The sequence below is a fragment of the Eschrichtius robustus genome, chromosome 5, assembly GCF_028021215.1.
Source record: "Eschrichtius robustus isolate mEscRob2 chromosome 5, mEscRob2.pri, whole genome shotgun sequence".
NCBI lineage: Eukaryota > Metazoa > Chordata > Mammalia > Artiodactyla > Eschrichtiidae > Eschrichtius > Eschrichtius robustus.
Genome location: NC_090828.1, coordinates 54,016,686 through 54,041,785, shown reverse-complemented (window position 1 = coordinate 54,041,785; position 25,100 = coordinate 54,016,686).

Here is a 25,100-nt window from a genome sequence, read left to right as displayed (position 1 = left end):
AACCTCCAAGTTCATTACATCATCACCCACTGCTAGTTGGAATTGATATGAAATAGAGAAGGCAGGTAAAGATGTCCCAGAAGAGGGATGTGCAGAATAAGAGTCTGACGGCAAGAAAGTTGATTTTACTTGAACTTTTAATTTATTGCCACTTCTGACTATCTGTTCTTTCCATATTGATTTTCTTTTACATGGTCTTTTGCCCTTTCAAAATTGATTTTTTACAATGTTTCTTTGCCAAATATCTCCACTGCTTCTGATGTTACATTTGATGACATTTAAAGTCTTTATATTCACTTTCCCCCTGAAAGAAATGGTGGTTTCAACTTAATTCTAGTCTAAGAAAAAACTAGAAAAATAGTGAAAGCCAAATTTATTTGTTGTCCCTAAGAGTAATTGCTAATTTTAACTCTATAAAATGTTGATGAAGTACATTCCCCCAACTATTTTCAGATGGATTCTTAATTTCAAAGTTATAAAGTTGTTAAAATCACTCTGATTTACACTCAGAAGAGACTTAGAAAAAGAATGGCCAGCATACGATTTGTTCAGCCACTCCAACTTTTATTTCCTGGTGACTACATTTGGCTGTAGAACAATTTCATGTTTTCAAATACATACCTGAGTACAAGGTATTTTTGATTTGTAAGTAGCTGGCAATGTGGGGCAATGCAGAATAGGAACCAAGTACCTGGGCTAGATGGGGTTTGCTCGTTTGCATTCTTGGAGCACCATGCTCACATCAACAAGTGAAATTCATATGGTATTACACAAACAAGTAAAACTAAGGAAGGACCATAAGCATTTTGAAAGGCAGCATCCAATAATCCCCACAAATGTCTGTCTTTTGAAAGATGCATTGAAGCATCTATCAAGCTCTTTCTTCTTTCTCTCTCCTCTCACCTCAATGACCCAGTTGAGGAATGTAAGATATACTAAAGCAGAAAACACATTCATAGTATGGTGGAATAGTTTTAGAAGGACTCATGCCAAACACACAAGAATGTATGCCTATTTGGTGATGGGAAGAGGGGAGATGGGAATAAAAGGAAATAAATACAAGAAAGGAGCCTCTTAGGAACCAGGAATAAATGTTAACCTGCTATGACCTGAGGAGTGTGATTAACTCAACTCTCTACATCTGAGGTTAGAAAAAAGATAAAAACCAATTTTTGTCTTGAAACCACTCCGTGATGATGAATAATGTAGTATTATGTTCCATGACAACACCATCATATAAATAAGATTCTCAAGTAGCTCCAAGTGGGGCATTCAAAAGCTTAGTCTGATTATGAGCAGAGAAAGAAAATTCCTTGTAGGGTTGCTAATTATGGATCTAAGCTCCTCCCATTCTTACACTGACTGAACAAAATTGAAAAGAGGCAGTATTTGCTTTTGAAGAATTCCCCTCTTTGGCCTTTTCATAAACTGTTTTTCTAGGACTCTTATGCTTCATTCTACATATCCATTCAAGCCTATCCTTGAATTAATTCTCCCTAAGTTGCTATTGGCTGATAAAGATATATTTGTCAAAAAGAAATGAACCTCTAATGCCGCTATGTTTAATCAAACATCAAAAACACCCAGGGAGTATGTTTTAAAATCCCTATGTCCAAGCTCTACCCCTGTAGACTCTGATTCAGTAAATTTGGCATTTGTATAATTGGTAGAATGGGGAAGAAAGAAAGTATTTCTTGGAATACTAAGAAACTTATGTGTTCACCTGGTCCTGAGCATTTATACAAGGATGTCTCCCCACTTCCCAGTCCCATGACATCAGATCTAAAGACTTCTAAGCCATTTGCCTACAAGGAACAGGAGATCAGCACCACTTCCTATTGCACCATTCCCCCATTTCTCAACCTAACAATTGCTCCCAGCATCATGTGGAAGAAAGTGACAGCTCTGTCAGTCACTTGATAGTTGAGTGACCTTGAGAAACCACTCATCTGCCTGGGCATCAAATTCCTCTTCTGTAAAGGGAGGAGAATGAACTAGATGACCTCTAAAATTCCTTCCTCTTTTAAATTCAAAAGTTTGTACAGCTTCATTTTGGCTATCGTTATTTACTTTTCTTAAAAGGGGAAAGTATAATGTCCAGCTGAATTTATTGGCAAAACTGTATTGCCTTGGGGAAAATGATGTGCTTTGATCCTTCCGATCTACAGCCCATCCTTCACGGAGAAGCCAACAAGTGCTGCTATCAGTTCTGGGTTCGCAGAGAGACTATTCCCTCCCATCTCACTTGGCGATTGAGTGGGATGCAGCAGGCAATATTTCAAAATGCAAACTGACATCTAATTATACAGAAATCTCCCTCCGCGATCCCTTGTTTTGCCAGGCTGATTCTGATCTATTTGAACGTTTTTCCTTTTTTGTTGACTCCTAGTTTTCCAGTTCATGTGGAGAACAACGGGATATGAGCCACAAACACTAGATTTACAATCTTGTTACTTCTTCTTCTACCTCATAGAATCTTTAGGTGACACTGTTATTTGCAAAATGATGTTTCTGAGACTTAGCTGAATCCCTGACATCCATATGGACGTTTTCAAAATGTGGACATTTCCTAATATTTATATCAAAAATAGAGTATTTGTACAAATGTAACTTAAAAGTTTAAGTGGAGATTCTGGCAGAAAGTGGATAACAATGGACTGTTCTGTTTTAATTAATCAAACACTGAAATGATTCAGCTTGGAGATAAGCCAGGGCCAGGACTACAGTGAGGTGCAGTGAGGCACTTGCATCAGATGTGGAGTTTAAGGCGGCATAAAAAAAATCTGAGTAATCAACATAAACAATATTTTAGGGACTTCCCTGGCGGTCCAGTGGTTAAGACTTCGCCTTCCAATGCAGGCGGTGCAGGTTCGATCCCTGGTCGGGGAGCTAAGATCCCACATGCCTCGAGGCCAAAAAACCAAAACATAAAACAGAAGCAATATTGTAACAAATTCAATAAAGACTTTAAAAATGGTCCACATCAAAAAACAAACAAAAAAACAATATTTTAATGCAACATTTTAGGTCAGTAACAGTGCTATGGCAAAAAGCCATATTGGACACAGACACAAAAGGAAATATCATGACACTGATCTTGTCTTTATTTAAAATTTTGGTATTTTGTTAGTTGTGGATTTTTAAAATTGACTTTGATTTTTTTGAAATTCTAAAATAAAATATTTATCTTGATTACTGAATTTTTGACATCCCCTTAAAGCCTGCACCCAAGGCAAGTGATTTCTTCACTTTACTTTAGTCCTGGCCCTAGACTAACTTACCTTCTGTTATAAGCCATATACCAACATTACTGCATCTTGTTCTTAATAAACAGGGACCCCTACAACAACTCTGATTATTTCTATTATAGTTATTATTTGTGTGTATGCCTTTCCTAAGTGGTTAATGCCATTTTAATAATTTATTCTAAGCAGTGACTGGAGAAGTAGGCAATTTTCTTTTTACATAAGAGAAAAATGAAACCCTGAAAGGTGAAAATAGCCTGACAAGGGACATAATGCAGTTAGCATCTGAAAATTTTTATGCCTCATGCACATTGTCTTGTTAAATGAGATGGTGAGGGTGGGGGGTAAGAAAAATAAAAGAGAAAGAAAAAAGAGAAATATAGGGAAGAAGAGAGGAAGATGAAAACATATCCCAGGAAGTTTCAAATTTCAGTATGCATAAGACTCATCTGGGAAATTTGCTTAAAATGTAGATTCTCAGACTGATTCCCATAGACGTGAATTAAATAAGGCCCATCTCCCAGAATCTGCATTTTTAAGTGATTCTGATGCAGGTGTACTAGGGACCACATGTTGAGAAACATTGATGGGGGAGCTCCCATTTTAGCAGAAACTGGGCATTGTATCTGGAACACATTTTCTCGTAATCCCACTCCTCCTCCTCCACCAATAACCAATAATCCGGGGACACTGAACTGTATCAAGGAATCCAGCTACAGCTCAAGTGTTGGTGGTCAACAACTGCGATGGCAGGCAAGTGGGGTGGATGTTACTGGTGTGCACAGGTGAAAAGAAAAGGTGGCAGAAATGTTGGAGTGGCGGGGGGGGAGGCAGAACAATTCAGGAGGTAAGAAGAAAGTAATGTTTTGCACATGCGATGGTTTTACTTTGCATTTTAAAACTCAAAATGAGAAGTGTAACCATTATGTCAATGCTAGCTATTATATGAGCAAATCACATAATATATTTATAGATATGAAAATAACTTAGTTTGATGAGGGAAGAACAAAATCTTGGATTGAACCTATTTTCTAGTTTAAGCCTACATCTCTGGATTTATCCCCATTCTGCCTTTCTGTGCCTTCTGTCTCTGATCCTGAACTCAAGCTGTTCTTACTGGGCCAGTCTTCAGTTTTTATAATTGTAAGTCAGAACCTACTTGAAATCCTCTACCCCAGGGAAATCACTCTGTTTAATTCAATACATTCCCCTAATTGACATCTCACCATTATGCCCACCCAACCTTCACTTGTGTTTACACAGTTAATATAGAGGATACTTATTTATGCACCCATGCCTGTGTTGTTTGGTCTAGAAATGTATCTAGGCCATGGCTCAATTTGTAAACAGATTTTCAATTTCTGGAGGTGTCTGAATATTATAAAACCTTATTACAGAAACTCTATTACCTAATAAAGTGTTATATACCATGAAAAGGTTCAATGAGCATTTTTTGAAGAGAATGCTAATAAAATAGCTGCATATTCGTAGGTCAATAGCTCTGAAATGCTGTCATTCACCTGCCATTGAAGTGAGTTTTTCTCCCCAAAAGAATACACTTCTAATATTTAACAAGCATTAGACTCTTGCTATTTCTCTAGATCTGTTGGGAGTAGGGGTGGAGGAGAGAAGTACGAGACGTCGTCTTAAGAAACTTAAAATCGTATGGAGGGAAAAAAACCCCAACACACCTTGTCCATAATTTTAGGCTAAGATACTCTCAATCTGCAATCAGAATAGAGGAAAGAAGGATCAATACGACCTCAAGAGTTGTCTTGGATGAGATAGGAACACTGCTAGGCAGGATGTGATTTGATTGTAAAGGAGAAGAAATTTGGCATAAAACCCAGAGAGAAGGGAAGGCTAAAGATAGAGCCAGGTTCTAATCAGCCTAGACAAGAGGTGAAGTCATGAAATCATGTAATGGAAAGACTACGTGTGGAAAGGGTTTTAAAAAAGAAAATGAATGAGAGAATGAAGAACAGGAGGGAATAGTTATAGATCTCACATCAAAGGATTATGTCTAAGAAAGGAAGAGGCCATTGGGAGCAACTGAAATCTGTTTTGTAGAGAGAAGAGACTTGAATGATTTTGAAGATAGAATACAAAAAACCTATAATCAAAAAAGAGAGGGGGTAACTATGGCAGTGAGTTCCCAGAAAAAGGAGGTAGAGATGGGATGTAGAATATAGTGGATGAGAAAGCTATAGAGGGAAGAAAAGGCCTTGGAAGGAAGATATGGATACAGAGAATTGCTGGAAAGAGTTGGAGGCACAGGAGGGACCTCACCCCAGATGGTTTCCATCATTTTTATTATGTGGGAGGTGAGATTAGCTCCTGCAGGGAGAAAAGGAGTGGGGGTAGATGAGAATGTTGTGGTTAACTGTGGTGGCGAGTTCTACAAGGTGTTGGTGTATCTTCATCATCTATGGTTGCACTCTGGTGTGTGTGCTAAATCTTATATAGAGTATTCTTACATAGGGAGACTATAAATCTTGTATAAAGATAAAACTACAGCTTCTCTCTCAAGATTATAAAGTGTAACTAATAAAAAAGTTTAGATATATTTAAAGATCTAAAAGGAAATCCCAGTTTTCATTCTTTTATAATTTTTTATACTGTATGAGTCAACCAACGTCAATCTTTTTCCTAATTTAGGTTGTTATTACATAATGTTTTGAAATGCTAGAGCAGTGGTGATAGTGACTTGGATTGACAGAGCTTAGTTAAGTGACACACAAATTTTATAAGTAATTAATACAAAAAGAGCTAACAATAACTTCTGGTTAAAAATAACCATATTTAAAGTATGCAGCAATTCCTAATTTAACTCAAAATATCTATGACCGTCCATATATCAGGAAGCTATTCAACAACTATAGAGTACAAGTCAGAAGCATCTCCAGGCATAAAGGTAATTTTTAGATTTAAACCAAAGAACAGACTGCTATAGACCATGCTGATTTATCTTCCTCTTTTCCCCATGAGACAGAAACTATGGAGGGTTTAACTTAGTTATCCCTCCTGGGGGTATAGGTAAATCCACCCACCGAAAAGGGGAAAAAAGAATTAATTTTAAGTTTGAAGGGCATGTACTCTTATACCAATCTTGGGGAAATTTGTTGCAAATTTCTAAATGATCATTGGTCAACTAGGAACTGAACTTCCTAGTATTTCTTTTTTACCTTCCTTAAAGGATTGCTTCATTATATACTTTATATGTATGATTAATTTCAGGAATAATGTCTAAGTTGCCTCCATTTCAACGAAGTGGGAGATAAAAGATGCCTAGCTCAATCAAGGATTCCCAAATCTCTACAGTTTTATGTTTGGAGTTAGTCATTGACCTGCTTGATGCATAAAAACTTACTTTAGTCATCCTGCTGGGCTGCTACTTTACCAATAAAGCTTCAATTATCACAAATTATAATTGCTCCAGGAAATGGAGAGGGTCACTACAAAGGATTTTACTCACTTAAAGTTTTAATTTACTCACCTGGAGATTACTTATGCAAAACCTTCTGACAGTACACAGATGACTTGAGCATTCACCTTTTAAAAGAGTTTAGAAGCTCCCCTGGACCCTAGATGAGGGAGCTATCCCCCTGGCTGAACATCAGAGTTTTATCCAAGGTCTATTTTCATTTCTCAGCACTGAAAATGCCATGTCTTCTCTGCCATGGGTTTCCTCCCTCCTTTGTGCACATGCATGATAAGGGGGTCTCACCTTAGGACACACCATCCTTCCCCTTCCTACCAGCAGCATGCAGTTCAAATATCCCACACCAGGGAAAACTGCCTTGGAAATACTGATCAAGAAGAATATTAAAACAAAATTGTGCTTGTTCCCATCTTGTGGGGAAGGGGAACAGCTTGCCTCACTAATTAAATGTTACAGATTAATTAATTAAAGATAAATTTATTAATTAAAAATTCAAGTAGTGGCTAGTGTTGCCTTGGAGCAGGCTGACTAGTTTTGGAGTCTCTTATTTAGCCAAAATACAAAAGATTTGAAATTGGGTAAAAAATGCTGATCAAGAAAATGGAAAAAAAGATATATAACAGCAGACATTGTCATTCAAAATCTCCACTCCTGTTATCTGCTCAGGCTGAACAGAGCAGGGGAGCATGCCGATATTGAAAGCCAAAGAGCTGCATTGCAAGCCTGGCTCTATCCTCTACTAGCTGTCTTGGTTTAAAATATTTGATCTCTCAGCATGATCTGAAAAATGAAGGCAGTAGAATTTCCTCATAAGATTCTGGTAAATATGAAGAAAAAAATACATGTAAAGTGACTAGAACAACTGTCTGTCACATAACTTGATATTTAATAAATACTAAGTAAATCTTATCATGTGAATACATGTACATTTTTGGGAATGGGGTGGAAAAAATCCCTAACCTGAAGCCCTTCTTAATATAATAATTATTTCACAGGAGTGACTACTTATTTCCACAATATGATCTCTGAGATTGATCTTAAGTGACATTCCTTTTTTTATCTTATTATAAAAAATTTAAAGCATACACAAAAGTAGAGAGAATATTATAGTTCATCCTCAGTTTTGACAATTATCTTGTATTTCACCCATACTCCCTGCCACTTCTCCCCACAGATTATTTTAAAGCAATTCCCTGAAACAATATCATTTCATCCATAAATATTTCAGTATGTCTCTAAAAAATGTGGATTAAAAAAATAACCACAATACTGTTACCACACTTTTAAAATTAATCATAATTCCTTAATATCATCAAATATCCAGCCAACATTCAGAGTTCCCCAACTGTCATATGCATGTTTTTTTTTTTCCGCTAACAGTTTGTTGAATCAGGATCTGAATAAGGTCCATACGCTGCAATTGATTGATATGTCTTTTAAGACTACTTTAGTATGTGATTCCCCTTTGCATCTTTTTTTTTTTCTTGCAACTTATTTGTTGAAGAATTGAGGTTGTTGGTACTTTAGGTCTCTGCACAGGCTAGACCTTCCTGATTGCATTCCTATAGTGACTTTTTCTGTTTGTTTTCATTGAAGGATAATTGACGTACAATGCTATATTAGTTTCAGGTATACAACTCAGTGACCCAACTTGTATATGCATTATGAGATGATCACCACGATAAATCTGGTTACCATCTGTCACCATTTAAATTTATGATAATATTAACTACATTCCCTATTATGTATATTATATCTCATGACTTATTTACTTTATAACCCAAAGTCTGTGTCTCTTAATCCTCTTCATCTATTTCAGCCATCCCCCACCTCCCACCCACACTCTTTGGCAACCACCAGTTTGTTCTCTGTATCTTTAAATCTGTTTCTTCTTTGTTTTGTTTTGTTTGTTTTGTTTCTAGATTCCACATGTAAGTGAAATCACACATTATTTGTCTTTCTCTGACTTATTTCACTTAGCATAATATACTCTAGGTCCAACTGTGTTGTCACAAATGTCAAGATTTCATCTGATTTTTATGGCTAACTCCGTTGTGGGGATGTGTATATGTGTATATGTGTGTGTATATATACACACACATATACGCATATACATATATACATACATACATACCACATCCCCTTTATCCATTCATCTATTGATGGACATTTGATTGTTTCCATATCTTGGCTATTATAAATAATGTTGCAATGAACATAGGGGTGTATATATCGTTTTGAATTAATGTTTTCATTTTCTTCAGGTAAATATACAGAAGTAGAATTGAATCAGATGGTAGTTCTATTTTTCATTTTTTTGAGGAACTTCCATACTGTTTTCCATAGTGCTGCACCAATTTACATTCCCACCAAGAGAACGCAGGTTTCTTTTTCTCCATATATTCACCAACACTTGTTATTATTTTTTTTAATGTTTATTCCTTTTATTTTATTTTATTTTAAAATTTATTTATTTATTTGTTTGTTTTTGGTGTGTTGGGTCTTTGTTGCTGCGTGCGGGCTTTCTCTAGTCCCCTTAGTCGAGTGGGGACTACTCTTTGCTGTGGTGTGTGGGCTTCTCATTGCCGTGGCTTCTCTTGTTGCAGTGCATGGGCTCTAGGGCATGCGGGCTCAGTAGTTGTGGCTCGCTGGCTCCACAGTGCAGGCTCAGTAGTTGTGGTGCATGGGCTTAGTTGCTCTGCGGCATGTGGGATCTTCCTGGACCAGGGCTCGAACCCATGTCCCCTGCATTGACAGGTGGACTCTTAACCACTGCACCACCAGGGAAGCCCCAACACTTGTTATCTTTTGTGTTTTTGATAATAGCCATTCTGACAGGTATTAGGTGATATCACATTGTGATTTTGATTTGCATTTCCCTGATGATTAGTGATGTTGAGCATCTTTTCATGTGCTGTTGGCTATGTATGTGTTCTTTGGGAAAATGTCTGTTCAGGTCCTCTGCCCAGCTTTAATTAGATTTTTTTTATATAAGTTATATGAGTTCTTTATATATTATGGATATTAACTCCTCATTGGATTTATGATTTGCAAATATCTTCTCCCACTCAGTAGGTTGCTTTTCCATTTTGTTGCTGGTTTCCCACACTGTGCAAAAGCTTTTTAGTTTGATTTAATCCTATTTGTTTATTTTTGCTTTTGTTTCCTTTGCCTGAAGAGACAGATCTAAAAAATATCGCTAAGACCAATGTCAAAGAGTTGATTGCCTATGCTTTCTTCTAGGAGTTTTATGGTTTCAGGTCTTACATTCAAGTCTTAATCCATTTTGAATTTATTTTTGTATATGGTGTATTACAGTGGTCCAGATTCATTCTTTTGCACGTAGCTGTCCAGTTTTCCTAATATCATTTATTGAAGAGACTGTAATTTCCCCATTGTGTATTCTTGCCTCCTTTGCCGTAGATTAATTGACCATATGTGTGTCGGTTTATTTCTGGGCTCTCTATCCTGTTCCACTGATCTATGTGTCTGTTTCTGTGCCAGTACCATACTATTTTGATTACCGTAGTTTTGTAGTATAGTTTGAAGTTAGGGAACATTATGCCTACAGTTTTTTATTTCTTTCTCAAGACTGCTTTGCCTATTTGAGTCTTTTTTGTCTCCATACAAATGATAGGATTATTTGTTACAGTTCTGTGAAAAATGCTATTGGTATTTTGTTAGTGATTACACTGAATCTGTAGACTGCTTTGGGTAGTATGGGTATTTTTAACAACACTAATTTTTCTAATCCATGAGCATGGACTATCTTTCCATTTATATGTGTCATTTTTAATTTCTTTCATCAATGCCTTATAGTTTTCAGAGTACAGATCTTTCACCTCCTTGGTTAAATTTATTCCTAGGTATTTTATTCTTTTTGATGCAACTTTAAATGGGATTGCTTTCTTAATTTCTCTTTCTGATAGTTTGTTATTAGTGTATAGAAACACAAATTTCTGTATATTAATTTTGTATCCTGCAAATAAACTGAATTCATTTATTAAGTCTAACAGTTTTTTTGGTGGAGACTTTAGGGTTTTCTATATAGAGTATCTGCAAATAGAAGGTTTTTCTCTTTTTTTTCCAATTTGGACGTCTTTTATTCCTTTTTCCTGTCTAATTGCTATGGCTAGGACTTCCTATACCATGTTGAATAAAAATGGCAAGAGTGAGCATTCTTGCCTTATTCCTGATCTTAGAGGAAATGTTTTCAGCTTTTCATCATTGAGTATGATGTTGGCTGTGAGTACATCATACATGGCCTTTATTATGTTGAGGTACATTCTCTCTGTACCCACTTTGTTGAGAATTTTTATCATAAATGGGTGTTGAATTTTGTCAAAGTTTTTTTTGTATCTATTGAGATGATCATTTGATTTTTATCCTCCATTTTGTTAATGTGGTGTATCACATTGACTAATTTGTGGATGCTGAAATATCTTGCATTCCTGGAATAAATTCTACTTGATCATACTGTATGATCCTTTTAATGTATTGTTGAATTCAGTTTGCTAATATGTTACTGAGGATTTTTGCATCTATGTTCATCAAGAATATTGTCCTGAAATTTTCTCTTTTTTTTTGCAGTGCCTTTGTCTAGTTTTGGTATCAAGGTAACACTGGCCTCATAGAATGAGTTTGGAATCTTTGTTCCTTTTCAATTTTTTAGAGTACTTTGAGAAGGACACATTATCTCTTCTTTAAATGCTTGGTAGAATTCACCTGTGAAGCCATCTGGTCTTGGACTTTTGAGTTTTGGGAGTTTTTAAAATTATTAATTTAATTTCATTACTAGTAGCCAGTCTATTCAGATTTTCTAATTCTTTTTTTCATAATACTGAGTTGGTTCACTAACATCCTGCATAGGTGGCCACTGAGGGTTCTACTTTTTAAGTATCATTAAAATGTGCATTTTAACATAGCTGATGTATTTCAATTCATAACAGATATTACTTTAATTGGTGATGAAATTATTCTATCTTTGGTTTCAAGAACCTGTTCAAGTTGACCCCTGAGTCCTTTTGACACAAATCCAGTAGTCTTTTTTTTATTTTCTAGGTTGGAGAATCAACTATTTCTCCAAGGACCCAAGTTCCTTTCAAGGGAAAATAGTATTTAGATACCACAATCTGGTGGCTAAGGGAGATCACTGCAATTAGTGTCTGTGAAATAAGTCACTGCTTATAAACCTTTTCAGTGGACAGAGACAGAAAATACTTTTTTTTAAAAAAATAAAATACATTACAGTTTCATACTGATATTGTAATTCAAACTCAGGACTACAAGGTTTCTATTAACCCCATTCATTTTCACTAATCTTCATCTTTATCTTTATTTTTCCTCCGATGTCCAAAATTCCAATTCTCAACACCAATATAATTATTCATTTGTTCTATCTCACAGTGCTAGCCTCAGGATCACCATATGTTTACTACCTTCAACAATACATTCACAGTAAATAAATTATTTCTGCTTGTATTTTGTTCTTAGGGTATATACCCATAGGTATATATAGTGCAATCACTGCAGTTTAAAGTTTTAAGAAGTTCTTTTCTATGTGGTTATGCCACAAACTTGTTACACAGGGTATTTGTTTCACTTTGCTTTTGACTTCTAGGGATTGTTTTTTACATTTAGTTTTGTTTTATAATTATTTAAAATATTTACATTGCTCCAAAATCATATGTATATAAAAGGTATATTCAGGGAATTTAAAATTATATACTTGTCCCTTTCTTCCCCTCTAAGACTATTTTATATTTAATAGTTTTTCCATTCTATTTTTAATATAAGTAAATATATGTCCTTCTTAGAAGAATGATGATGGTAGTATACTGTGTATACATTTATCCATCTTTATTTCACTCAATAGTTCCTGCATCTTATAATTTTCCTCAGTTATGAGATTGAAATAAGTGCTTATGCTGCCTAAAATAATGTAATGATTATCAGACATTACTGTCACACTCATGAGATTCAGCAAAGTAGTCTAATGAAAAAGGCATCCTGCTTCATGTTTAAAAACATGATTAGTCTTAAAAGCATGATTAGTCTTAAAAGCATACCTTATACCCTCACTTAAGGTGTCAATATTAAAAGGGAATAATTATAAAGCTATTTCTCTTAAAAGTCGGCTGTTTCTGTTACAGTTAGTGTTGTATTTCTTCATAAGAAAATCTGCTGAAAATTAGTATACGGATTCTCTTCCCCCATTTAGGCATTTGTAAGAGCAAATATCCCATTAAGTAAAATCTTGAAATATTTATAAAGAGCTCTAGAATGCATGTAAGTTATTTTTCTTTTTACCAGGTTCTTGTTTGTAGACATTTACAACAGGAATTTTATAATGGAAAATTTTGGAATCAGGAAAAAATGAACAGAAATCTTATCTAAGCTGCTAACTAGCTGGATGACTAGGCAATTCACCTCTTAGAACTTCAATTTTCTCATCAGTCAAATAGAGACAGTACTACCAATGCTGGAATGTTGTTGTGAGAAAGAAATAATTATTTGAATGCAACATATAAAACTCACAGCACTCTGCAAATGTAAAAGCATAATAAACGGGAATTAAATGGCTGGTTTACTAAAATTCAATCTTAAAGCTCTAATTTGTTTGTTTAAAATGACAGCAACATCCAACTGTGAATGAGAGCTTTATAATCATCCAAGCTGCAGTCTGAAAACTGACTTTTTGCCTGAACAGAACTCAGTTATAAATATCTGTCTTTGGATTTCAATTCAATTCTGAGATGAATCGAACATGCTTCAGAATTTTAATCTGATACCCAAGAGCTAAAACTCTGAAAGTAGAGAAAACATTTTTTTTAAAGGCAATCTGTTAATCTCAAGTGACTGTTAATTCCAAGTCTGATTATTCAGGATAGGAAATACAAGTTCAGATAGAAATTCATTTCTGAAAATTCATCTTCAAAGCTTTTACATAATCTAAGTTGGAGAGGAAATATATCTATATTTTATGTTAAGGGAAAATAAAACACTAAAATGAATCATTTTTTTTTTCTTAAAACCTTTAAAACTTGTTTTCATTAAAGAAAGAATATCATACTATGTAACCTTTTGAATGTTATTCAGCAAATGATAAAGCAACAGGAATAAATAGGAGATTTATGACACTGCATTAAAAATCAACTATGTTCGTAGTTGCCTTTTTTGGTCATTACAAATCATACCCACTGAGATCTTTCATTCTTGTCAATGAACTCTGAACATGGTCCCTGTTTATAATTGAAGCCGGAGAAATCTGCCTCTCTGCGTTCAAACAGAAATCTGCCTTAGGGGGTGCTCATTGAAGGGTTATGCCTAAGTTAACATGTAAAATTTTTTTAAAACAATATCATATATAAATTTTTTTAGCTCTAAACTTCGCAGTTACACATTACTTTCCTCTTTTCCCTTAAATCCTGCATGCTGCCAACCGTTATATGTCTAAGTCACCAATCCAGTCGGGAACAGCTGGCTGGGGGAGGGAGGGCAGAGGAGTTAGTTATGGAAATTTCCGAACACACACAAAAGCAACGATAATAGGTCAATGAGCCTCCACATATCCATCACCCAGTTTTAACAATATCAAGAACCTGTCACATTTACATCATTTTCCCTTCATTTCTTTGTGGAATCCTTTCAAAGCAAATCTCAGACTTTAGGCACACTTCAGCATACATCTCCAAAAAGGATGGATATTTTCTCACATAACCACAATGTCATTTCCACCACAGCAAAATTGCCAGTGGCTCCTGATTTTATCTGTTACCCAGTTCATAATCAACATTTTCCTATTGCTTCAAAATATTCATCTTAGAGCTGCTATGTTCAAATTAGGATCAAATAAAGTCTACACATTACATTTGGTTGTTACCTCTCCAAAGCCTGTATTAGTCCAGAAATCTGCCCCCTCTATTTTCCCCCAAACTGCTGACAACGGGTGGCTTTTCTTGTTGAAGAAAGCCTCGCTTTCTTTTAAATACACATTTCTTAAGTGTATTTCTTGCTAGGTGCTTTTGCATTTACCATCCAATTTAATCTCAAAATATCCTCAGGAGGTAACATGACAGACACAGGTACTTGTCTCCCCAAATTTGGACGTTCTCCCCCATGGTTATGGAGTAACTGCTAGAAAGCAGTTGCCAGCAGAGGCCTCATCAAGGAGCGGTCATCTGATCCCGGTGGGTCAAGGCTGGTCCGTCGCATTTCCCAGTGACAAATGCCCCTAGTGATTTCCCCTCAAGGTGCTCCCTGCAAGGTGATGGACGGACATATTTGTTGATAGACCCATCTTCCCAAGACTAAGCTCTTAACTCCTTTCTCTGTGCTAAGAAGCTGTGTTTTGTTTCTTTTATGTCACTTCTCGCATTTTAATTGTAGTCGTGCCTGTCTTCAACCCACTACACAGTAGATCCCAACAGGATAGAAATTATGCCTCCTTCAACTGTGAATCTCCAGGGCTTAGCACATAACAATAGCCTAGCATACAGCAGTCTGTGGGATAAAAAAGTGAAATGAATCGATTACCCGTGCCACTCTCAGAATGTGTTTAAGAGGCACGTCTGTTGTTTATCCGAAAGGAAGCCTTCTAACGCGTCCACAGCAAGGTCACAGCGCTGTAGAGGAGCCAACGTATGCAAGCGGTGATGCACAAAAGTATCGAGCGCGTGAGACACACAAAAGGAAAGAGTGCAGGAGTCCAAGAGAAAACTGCATACTTCAAGCAAGAAATTTCTCTGAAATACTAAACCATAAAGCAAACCACACCGTAGTTAATAAGAGGTCATGGATCCATACTTCGTCTTTGCCCAGGAACGTCTCTGGCTGATTAGCAGTTAAGCCATTTTTCAGTATTACCAGGGTTGAGATAACACAATTCAGATCAATATTTAACAATCTTTATTGTTTAGAAAGTCAAACCAAAATCCCTCAGCTTAAGCACATTTCTTCTTTTCTTTCATGAGAGGTGAGCATTTGCCTGCCAGGCTAAGCAGATCTCTTTATATACTCTGAGACCCTCCAAATGTGCACTGCTTATTCCAACCTCTAAAATATGCAGCTCTCTTCACACCCTTCCTTCTGCATCCTGTTGGGAATGTTTCTTTATGTAATTCGTCATTTTAACTCATCCATTTTTTTGCTACGTTCCTTAACTTCACCTCTCCCCAAGCCCCTTCTTTTAATGTCTCTAGTTCAATTTACTACATTAATTCCTTCCCCTCTCAAATTGGCATTCTGCTTTCTACATTTTAACTGAAGGGCTTATTTTAGATAATAATTTACCTTACATTTCTTTCCTTGTTTTGAAGTGGCCAATGAGAACATTAAAACCGTCCCAATCAGAATCATGAAACCAATCTTAAAACAGTCCCCATATGTCTTGGGAGGATTTGCCTTTCTGGAGATGTGTTGATGAATTTTTAGCACAGTTTAAAGCTCACAAAATCGGTCCTCAAGTATTTCTACAAGTGTACCATATTGTGTTCTGCCATCATATCACCTCTGATACTTTAGAATGGTATAGAGCCGTTTTGAAGCTGAATGATTTCCATTCAAACAACCCAGCTTACAACTTACATATCTGAAAAATGTTTCTGGTGGGTGAAACGACTGGTCCCAGGGAAAGAGGCCAGGAAGAGTGTTCTCTACTATACCACACTGCTTATTAGAAGGATTGTGATTCTGTTTTCATTTACTGCTACCCAAAAGGTTTGAAAGATCAACCTACTGGTAAAGGAGAGGTAAAATGGAAATGCCTTTTTTAGCCTTAGAAACTAACAGTAAATAATAAAACAACATCAACACAACAGCTAAGCTGTATATAGCCATGACTATGTGCTGGTACTGTTATAAATACTTTGCATGTATTAACTTATTCAATTATTAGAATACTCTTGTGAGAGAGACATTTTTATCATTCTCATGTTACAGATGAAGAAACCGAGGTCCCAAGAGTTTAAGTAACTTGCCCAAAGCCATGCATGATTTGCCTAGGATTTAAATTAGGGCATCTGGCTCCAGAGTCTGTGTTGTTAATCAGGATCTATGTTGTCAATTGCTCAAAAGATTCATCTTTGTGACATAGGACATTTGTCTGCTAAGGTAATACATATTTAGTAAACACGAACATTTTCAAAATAATGTTTTATCTTACTTAATAAAAAATAGAAAAAATAATCAACATGCTATCAATGTACTTTCAAGGTGGTTAGCCTTTCCATCTACAGCAAGTGATCAACTGCTGAGAACATTTCTACCAGTACATGTATGTGTCTGCCTGATACCTGAACAAAGATCTCCCTTAAATATAAAAAAAGAATTTATTAATATAAACATCAGCTGTTTACATTAAATTACTTTTAAAACTCAAATAGTGTTTAGACAAATGCTTTGTTCTAATGAATGGAACAGTTTAGAGGGGGAAGCATAAATCTTACGAGTTTTATAAACTGTACTTGATAATTTATAGATCACCATGACCAATGAACATATTCAAAATACCAGTGGATAGAAAAATCGATCAACAAGTATCAACTTTTTAGCATTTCCTGAGTGCAAAGCTTTGGGCTACCTGCTGTATAAAGGAGGACAGTCCTGATGCAACCTTGTTATGTTTTTGTATCCTCAAAAAACATAACAGAGCATCTGAAAAAAACTAAATATCCATGTTAGTTGGGCTCTTTTGATTATAAGAATAGAGGTTCACTCAGGTTACGTCACATAATAGGGATTGACTATGGGCTGTATTTAGTAATTAAAAGGACAGGTGTTTTCCACCATACAATTGAACAGCACAGAAATCCAAGAACCATTCAGCTCAAGCTTGGAGAGAAAGAAATGAGCTCAAGACTGGAAGGTCATTTGGGATTCAAAAGAGCAATGAAAACGAGGTAACCACCACGAGTCTGCTTTTCCCTACTCTACTCATTGCCATTTCTGCTTCTCTCTGTCATTGAGTCTTATTCTGTTTCCAACTTCTTCCTTTTCCATGTGTATTCCATTCAAAGGCTTCAGAGCGAGGATCTGACCATCAAGTTTGTCACCACTGTCTTTGCTGGGCTCAGCTTTCCCACCAAGACTACCTTTGGCATTACCAAAAGATGAGAGAAGACCTCTCTGCTTGACCTAGACCTCCTGAAACCATGAAGCCACTATCAACATCTGAGGGACTCCTAGACTCAGCTGCTCCTAAGACATCTGGAGCAGTGTTAGAAATACAGCAATTTGAATACCAGTGAGATCATTCCAGTTTCTTACTTAGAGCCCAGTTCCTTTAATATTATATACACAATCTAAGGGAGACAACATATAATTTGTCACACACATGTTTTTTATAATCTAAAGGACCCTGGATGGTGTGGTGGTTGAGAAGGTTATCTCTAAAGACACTACCTGTGTTCAAATTTAGCTCTGATGTTTACAGGGTGTGTGACCATGTGCAAGCTACTTAACCTATCTGTACCTCAGTTTCCTTGTCTAGAAAATTGAGGTAATAGTAGTCCTGACTTCATAGGGGTGTCATAAGGATAAATGAAATAATTCACTCGAAGAGACTCAAGATGTGTCTGGCACACAGTAAACTCCTGATGAATTTTAGTTAGTTTTCTTTTTACTTCTAACATACCTTATCAATTTTATCCCTTATAAACTCCACAGCACAAAAATTTTATACATACATATTATACTCTTTCATGTCTCTATTCTTAGCCTCTACCTGGATCTTCTTCCTCTAATTCTCTCTGGTGAAAGTTTCCTCATCACTTAAAGTTCAGCATAAATTTCATTTTCTGAGCAAGACCCTCTCTGGTTGATAGTCTCCAGAGGGGGGCCTCCAACAATTCCTCTGTCCTTGTATGCTTAAGCAACTTCTCACATCAAGGGTGGGCAATTCAATGCCCTACTTTTGAATCTGTGCTGGCCTTAGGACTGGCTTGGAATCCAGAATGTGATGGAAGTACGTCTGGAGCTCTCAAACCCAGGCCTTCACCTCCTGCTCTTGGAATGCTGCCACCATGCTATGAGAAGCCTATGCCAAATGGATATGTTACAGAGGGGGGGACCAAGGCGCACTGGTTAGAGCCCCAGCTTGGCTCCCAGCCGATGCCAGCGCCAACCCTCAGCCATGAGAATGAGCCATGTTGGATGGTCCAGCCCAGTCAAGCCCCAGAAAACTGCAGCCCTAGGCATCATTGTGTACCCAGCTGAGCTTAGTCAGCCCAGAGAAACATAAGAAATAATAAAATAATAAATTTTAGTGTCTTGAAATGATGATAAAATGGTTTTAAGCCACTATGTTTTGGTTGTTTTATTACAGCAATAATACAGGTTGTTTATTACAGCAATACCAAAATATCATTCATGAAACTCCTGGACAGAGTAAGTATTTCTTGGGTTAAGCTCCCATAATTCTATTCTGTAATTTAACAAATTGTATTGTAATTATTTATTTTTATGTCTGTCTCCTCTACCGAGAGTCTTAAGACTAGTAACTATGGACTTAAGGAAAACAATATTTTTCAGAATAAATTCAAAAAAAATAACAGAATTTACAATAGCTAGAACAAAGGTGTAAATTCAGAAGCTTCCCCTAGCCTACCATTTTGGCAACCTCTAACCCTCTGTAGATTTGAAGTAAGTTATAGAAAGGCTAAAACGTTACCCCAAAACAATGATCAGATGGTTTAATATTATAATTTCTACTTAGAAACCTGTTTATATGCCCCATTCTTCTGATAATTGAAAGAAAAAGAAACTAAAAACAAAGGAAATAGAGAAAGAGGCTAAAGTCAGCCAACATTTTGCTTGTTTATTTTTTAAGAAGAACAAGGAGAGGGAACTTGTTTTATTAGCCAGTGCAATTTTTTTGGAGTCTGAGCAAGACAGTGGTTATAAATATGGACTCTGAAGCTGGTGGCCTGGGTTTTAATTTCAGCTTCACAGTCTGGGTTTGAATCCCACCTACACAGTTTTGTGGCAAGTCACTTAACCTGTCTATGCCTCAGTTTCCTTACTGATGAACTGGAGATCATGAGAGCCACCTACAGCATGGGGCTCTGTTAAGGATTAAATGAGACAATACATGTAAAGCAACAGAATGGCAATACTGGTGAGCTGATGCTGCTCTTCCTCCTGCTCTTCCTCCTCCTATTACTACTGTTATAAATATATAGTAGCCAAGAGAGTATCACTTTAGGTCATGGCTAGACAAAGAGACCACTGAAACTAGACAGTAAACAGTGCTCGACAATTAGCTTTCCAATTTACGCTAGACATAAAAATTAATTCCAGAGAGGATTTTGTTATAAGACATAAAAACTTCATAACATTTAAAAGAAAATATAGGAGAGTGTCCTTAACAGCTTTGTTTATGGGGGGAAAACCCTTAAACTAGATATAAAAAACACACAAAGCATTAAGGAAATAATTGTTCAATTTGACCACACTAAACCTCTAAAATTCTGTGTAAATGAACAAATAAAAAATACCATAAAGCTGATGGACAAACCAGAGACCGGGGAAAGAAATCTGTCAGGATTAGTGTTCAAAATATATAAAGAACTCCTACTAATCAATCATAAAAAGCAAATAACCCAACACAAAATGGGCAAGATGATAAACCAGCTTGCCTAAGGGAAACACAAATGGTCAACAACATAATTCAATAAAACCGCAAGATAACATACCCATCAATTTTTAAAAAATAGGATATTACATGCTTGGTAATTGGCTCCTCATCCTCCATCTGAACCCTGAGCTAAAGTTATCTTCTGAATAGGAAGAGGGTACTGTGAGTGAATCAGAGAGATGGAGAAGAAAAGGCTAGGTTCCCCAATCTCCAGAATTTTTCCATCCCTATCTTCCCAGATAAGGCTGATTAGAACCATTAACCTTTCAATTATGTAATCGGCCATTTTACGTAATCGAGTTCTCTGAATTGCACTTAGCATGTCTGGGTGATATTGTATAACAACAAGATCATCATCTGGATTTAGGCTGGACACAGCTGTGAGAGATTCTCACATATCAACTCAGAGCATCCCCATAAGGTAGGGATGATCACTATCTCTATTTTGCCAACGAGCCACAAAACAGTAAGAAGCCCAAGATCTCCCAGAAGAGTTAGGATCCAAATCCAAGAAAAATATCATATATATTCTTGAATGATACATGAGTGTTTAGTAAAGTACACAGTCATGAATGGAGAGGATACACACTAAGTTCCAAGGCATGGTTACATCTGGGGAGAAAGGGATGAGGCAAGGGCACACAGGAATTTCAACTGCATCTGTAATGTAGCGCTGGCTTTGAAAAAACTAAGGCAAATATATTGAGATTTAATAAAACTGGTGGCAGGTGCAGGGTGGTAAGCTAGTTTGTATACTTGTTTCTACATTTAAAGTATCTCATAATAAAAATACAAAAATGAATGAAATGTGGCATAACAGAGACCATTCCAAAAATAAATAACAAAAGAGGTGATTTACATGTATTTCATCAAAGTCCTTTTCTGAGAAGGGCATTGCTTTACAGGAGCAACTATTGCTCTGATTCTACGTCCTTAACTGTCATTGATCCTGCCACCCTTTAGAAATTTAACAAAATAAATTGCTTCTACTCTAGCAATAACACTATAGTTTTACATAAAACAACAAAGTAAGATACATATTATAATTAACAGGAAAATAAAATTAGTGGCAAAATGTTTATGAAAATATCAGCAATGCCTTTATCCTCACCTGGCAAAATATGCCACAGGACAGATAACAGCAGGTAAAATACAAGAATAAAATGTTTCACCATCTTTTTATAGAGTGTTGGTAGTTTCTCTTCAACTCAGAAGAAAAACATTCAGGGGTAATAATTTTGAATCAGGAAGATTAACTTTCAAGCTATGTATTAATGCCTCTGGAATATCAAAAGGTAAAAAGTTCAGGGACAAAAAAAGGCACTTGAGTCCAACTAGGAGTTTACTCGCCCGTTACTCGGTGCATTTCCATCCTACCATCTAAATTCCAGAATAAACAGTGATCTAGTCGCAAATTCTGAGATTCAGGTATAGGGAAGAACAGATCAAAAAATATGACATGCAAGGAAATCTGTCTCAGGAAGAGAACTCAAGATTTCTGAAAAACTCTTTTCTATCTCAGTATTTCTTTCCATTGAGGTATCCCCATGCAAACACCATAACACCACACTTACCAGTCATTAAAGTAGCAATCTAAATTGCATGAAACAAACAAAATACAAAGCACAGAGTTTAATCATTTAGTCTTACTGTTCACAGAGTGCTAAAAAAATTAATCATATGAAATCCCAGACTGCTACAGATGGAAATTGTTTTAAAAGGCATAGATATAACCTCTGGAAGTGTCAGTAAAGGAAAGTGTGGAGGAGAAAAAATACAAATTTCTCATAGAAATTTTAGAAAACCTAATAAGCAAGAGCTACGTACAACACGAGCAAAGAATCCATCATATCTCAATAACTCACAAGAATGCCACAGTATTTATGATGATTCAGAGTCATGGCTTTCAATTTTCAAGAAAAATAACATATGATATTTATTCAGTATACATTTGATTAAGAAGCACGGGGAAATGAATTTTAAGCTCCTGGTTCTAAAATACATCTGGTAAAACATATATGTAAGAATGTTCTGAAAAAAACTAACAAGACTTGTCCGATCAGTATTAAGACACAGTGTAATGAAATAACAATTAAAAGAGTTACATAATGTCACAAGAACAGACAGCCAGATTAATGGAACGGCACTGTCTCCAAACAGACAATAGGAAATAGAAGTTAGTGATCTTTGAAAAGGGGAGCATCAGCAATCAATAAATAATTTCCCAATACACAGTACTAAAACACTTAGTCAACTATTTGGAATAATAAAAATACAAAAACGAATGAAATGTGGCATAACAGAGACCATTCCAAAAATAAATAACAAAAGAGGTGATTTACATGTATTTCATCAAAGTCCTTTTCTGAGAAGGGCATTGCTTTACAGGAGCAACTATTGCTCTGATTCTACGTCCTTAACTGTCATGAATCCTGCCACCCTTCAGAAATTTAACAAAATAAATTGCTTCTACTCTAACAATAACACTATAGTTTTACATAAAACAACAAAGTAAGATACATATTATAATTAACAGGAAAATAAAATTAGTGGCAAAATGTTTATGAAAATATCAGCAACGCCTTTATCCTCACCTGGCAAAATATACCACAGGACAGATATGGCTACTTAGGGGGATTTATATTCTCACCTCAACCCATATATTAAATAAATTTCAGAAAAGAAGACTTAAAAAAATAACTACACTTCAAAAAAAGGTCACTATTTAAAGAAGAAACTTTTAGAGAAAAATGACTAGAAACAAGAAAAGCAGATTTTTTCAAAATGTAAATACCTTTATTTTATAATCGTAAAAGTAATATGTGGGAAATTCAGAAATACAAAAATGCATGAAAAAGACAAACAGGAAAGCTCATTGATTTTCCTCACCATCTAGGGAAAATTCTGTTACATTTTAGAGGATACTTTTTATTGAGATTTTATATTTTTTATATGAGATATTTTTTAACATCTTTATTGGAGTGTAATCGCTTTACAATGGTGTGGTAGTTTATAACAAGTTAATCAGCTATACATATACATATATCCCCATATCTCCTCCCTCTTGTGTCTCCCTCCCACCCTCCCTATCCTACCCCTGTAGGCGGTCATACAGCACCGAGTTGATCTCCCTGTGTTATGTGGCTGCTTCCCACTAGCTAGCTATTTTACATTTGGTAGTGTATATATGTCCATGACACTCTCTCACTTCATCCCAGCTTACCCTTCCCCCTCACCGTGTCCACAAGTCCATTCTCTACGTCTGCGTCTTTATTGTGTCCTGCCCCTAGGTTCTTCAGAACCTTTTTTTTTTTTTTTTTTTAGATTCCATATATATGTGTTAGCATATGGTATTTGTTTTTCTCTTTCTGACTTACTTCACTCTGTATGACAGTCTCTAGGTCCATCCACCTCACTACAAATAACTCAATTTCGTTTCTTTTTATGGCTGAGTAATATTCCATTGTATATATGTGCCACATCTTCTTTATCCATTCATCTGTCAACAGACACTTAGGTTGCTTCCATGTCCTGGCTATTGTAAATAGAGCTGCAATGAACATCGCGGTGCATGACTCTTTTGAATTATGGTTTTCTCAGGGTAGATGGCCAGTAGTGGGATTGCTGGGTCATATGGTAGTTCTATTATTAGTTTTTTAAGGAACCTACATACTGTTCTCCCCAGTGGCTGTATCAATTTACATTCCCACCAACAGTGCAAGAGGGCTCCCTTTTCTCCACACCCTCTCCAGCATTTATTGTTTGTAGATTTTTTGAGGATGGCCATTCTGACTGGTGTGAGGTGATACCTCATTGTAGTTTTGATTTGCATTTCTCTAATGATTAGGGATGTTGAGCATCCTTTCACGTGTTTGTTGGCAATCTTTATATCTTCTTTGGAGAAATGTCTACTTAGGTCTTAGGCCCATTTTTGGATTGGGTTGTTTGTTTTTTGATATTGAGCTGCATGAGCTGCTTGTAAATTCTGGAGATTAATCCTTTGTCAGTTGCTTCGTTTGCAAATATTTTCTCCCATTCTGAGGGTTGTCTTTTCGTCTGGCTTATGTTTTCCTTTGCTGTGCAAAAGATTTGAAGTTTCATTAGGTCCCATTTGTTTATTCTTGTTTTTATTTCCATTTCTCTAGGAGGTAGGTCAAAAAAGATCTTGCTCTGCTTTATGTCATAGAGTGTTCTGCCTATGTTTTCCCCTAAGAGTTTTATAGTGTCTGGCCTTACATTTAGGTCTTTAATCCATTTTGAGTTTATTTTTGTGTATGGTGTTAGGGAGTGTTCTAATTTCATTCTTTTACAGGTAGCTGTCCAGTTTTCCCAGCACCACTTATTGAAGAGGCTGGCTTTTCTCCATTGTATACTCTTGCCTCCTTTATCAAAGATAAGGTGACCATATGGGCGTGGGTTTATCTCTGGGCTTTCTATCCTGTTCCATTGATCTATATTTCTGTTTTTGTGCCAGTACCATACTGTCTCGATTACTGTAGCTTTCTAGTATAGTCTGAAGTCCAGGAGCCTGATTCCTCCAGCTCCGTTTTTCTTTCTCGAGATTGCTTTGGTTATTCGGGGTCTTTTGTGTTTCCATACAAATTGTGAAATTCTTTGTTCTAGTTCTGTGAAAAATGCCATTGGTAGTTTGATAGGGATTGCATTGAATCTGTAGATTGCTTTGGGTAGTAGAGTCATTTTCACAATGTTGATTCTTCCAATCCAAGAACATGGTATATCTCTCCATCTCTTTGTATCATCTTTAATTTCTTGCATCAGT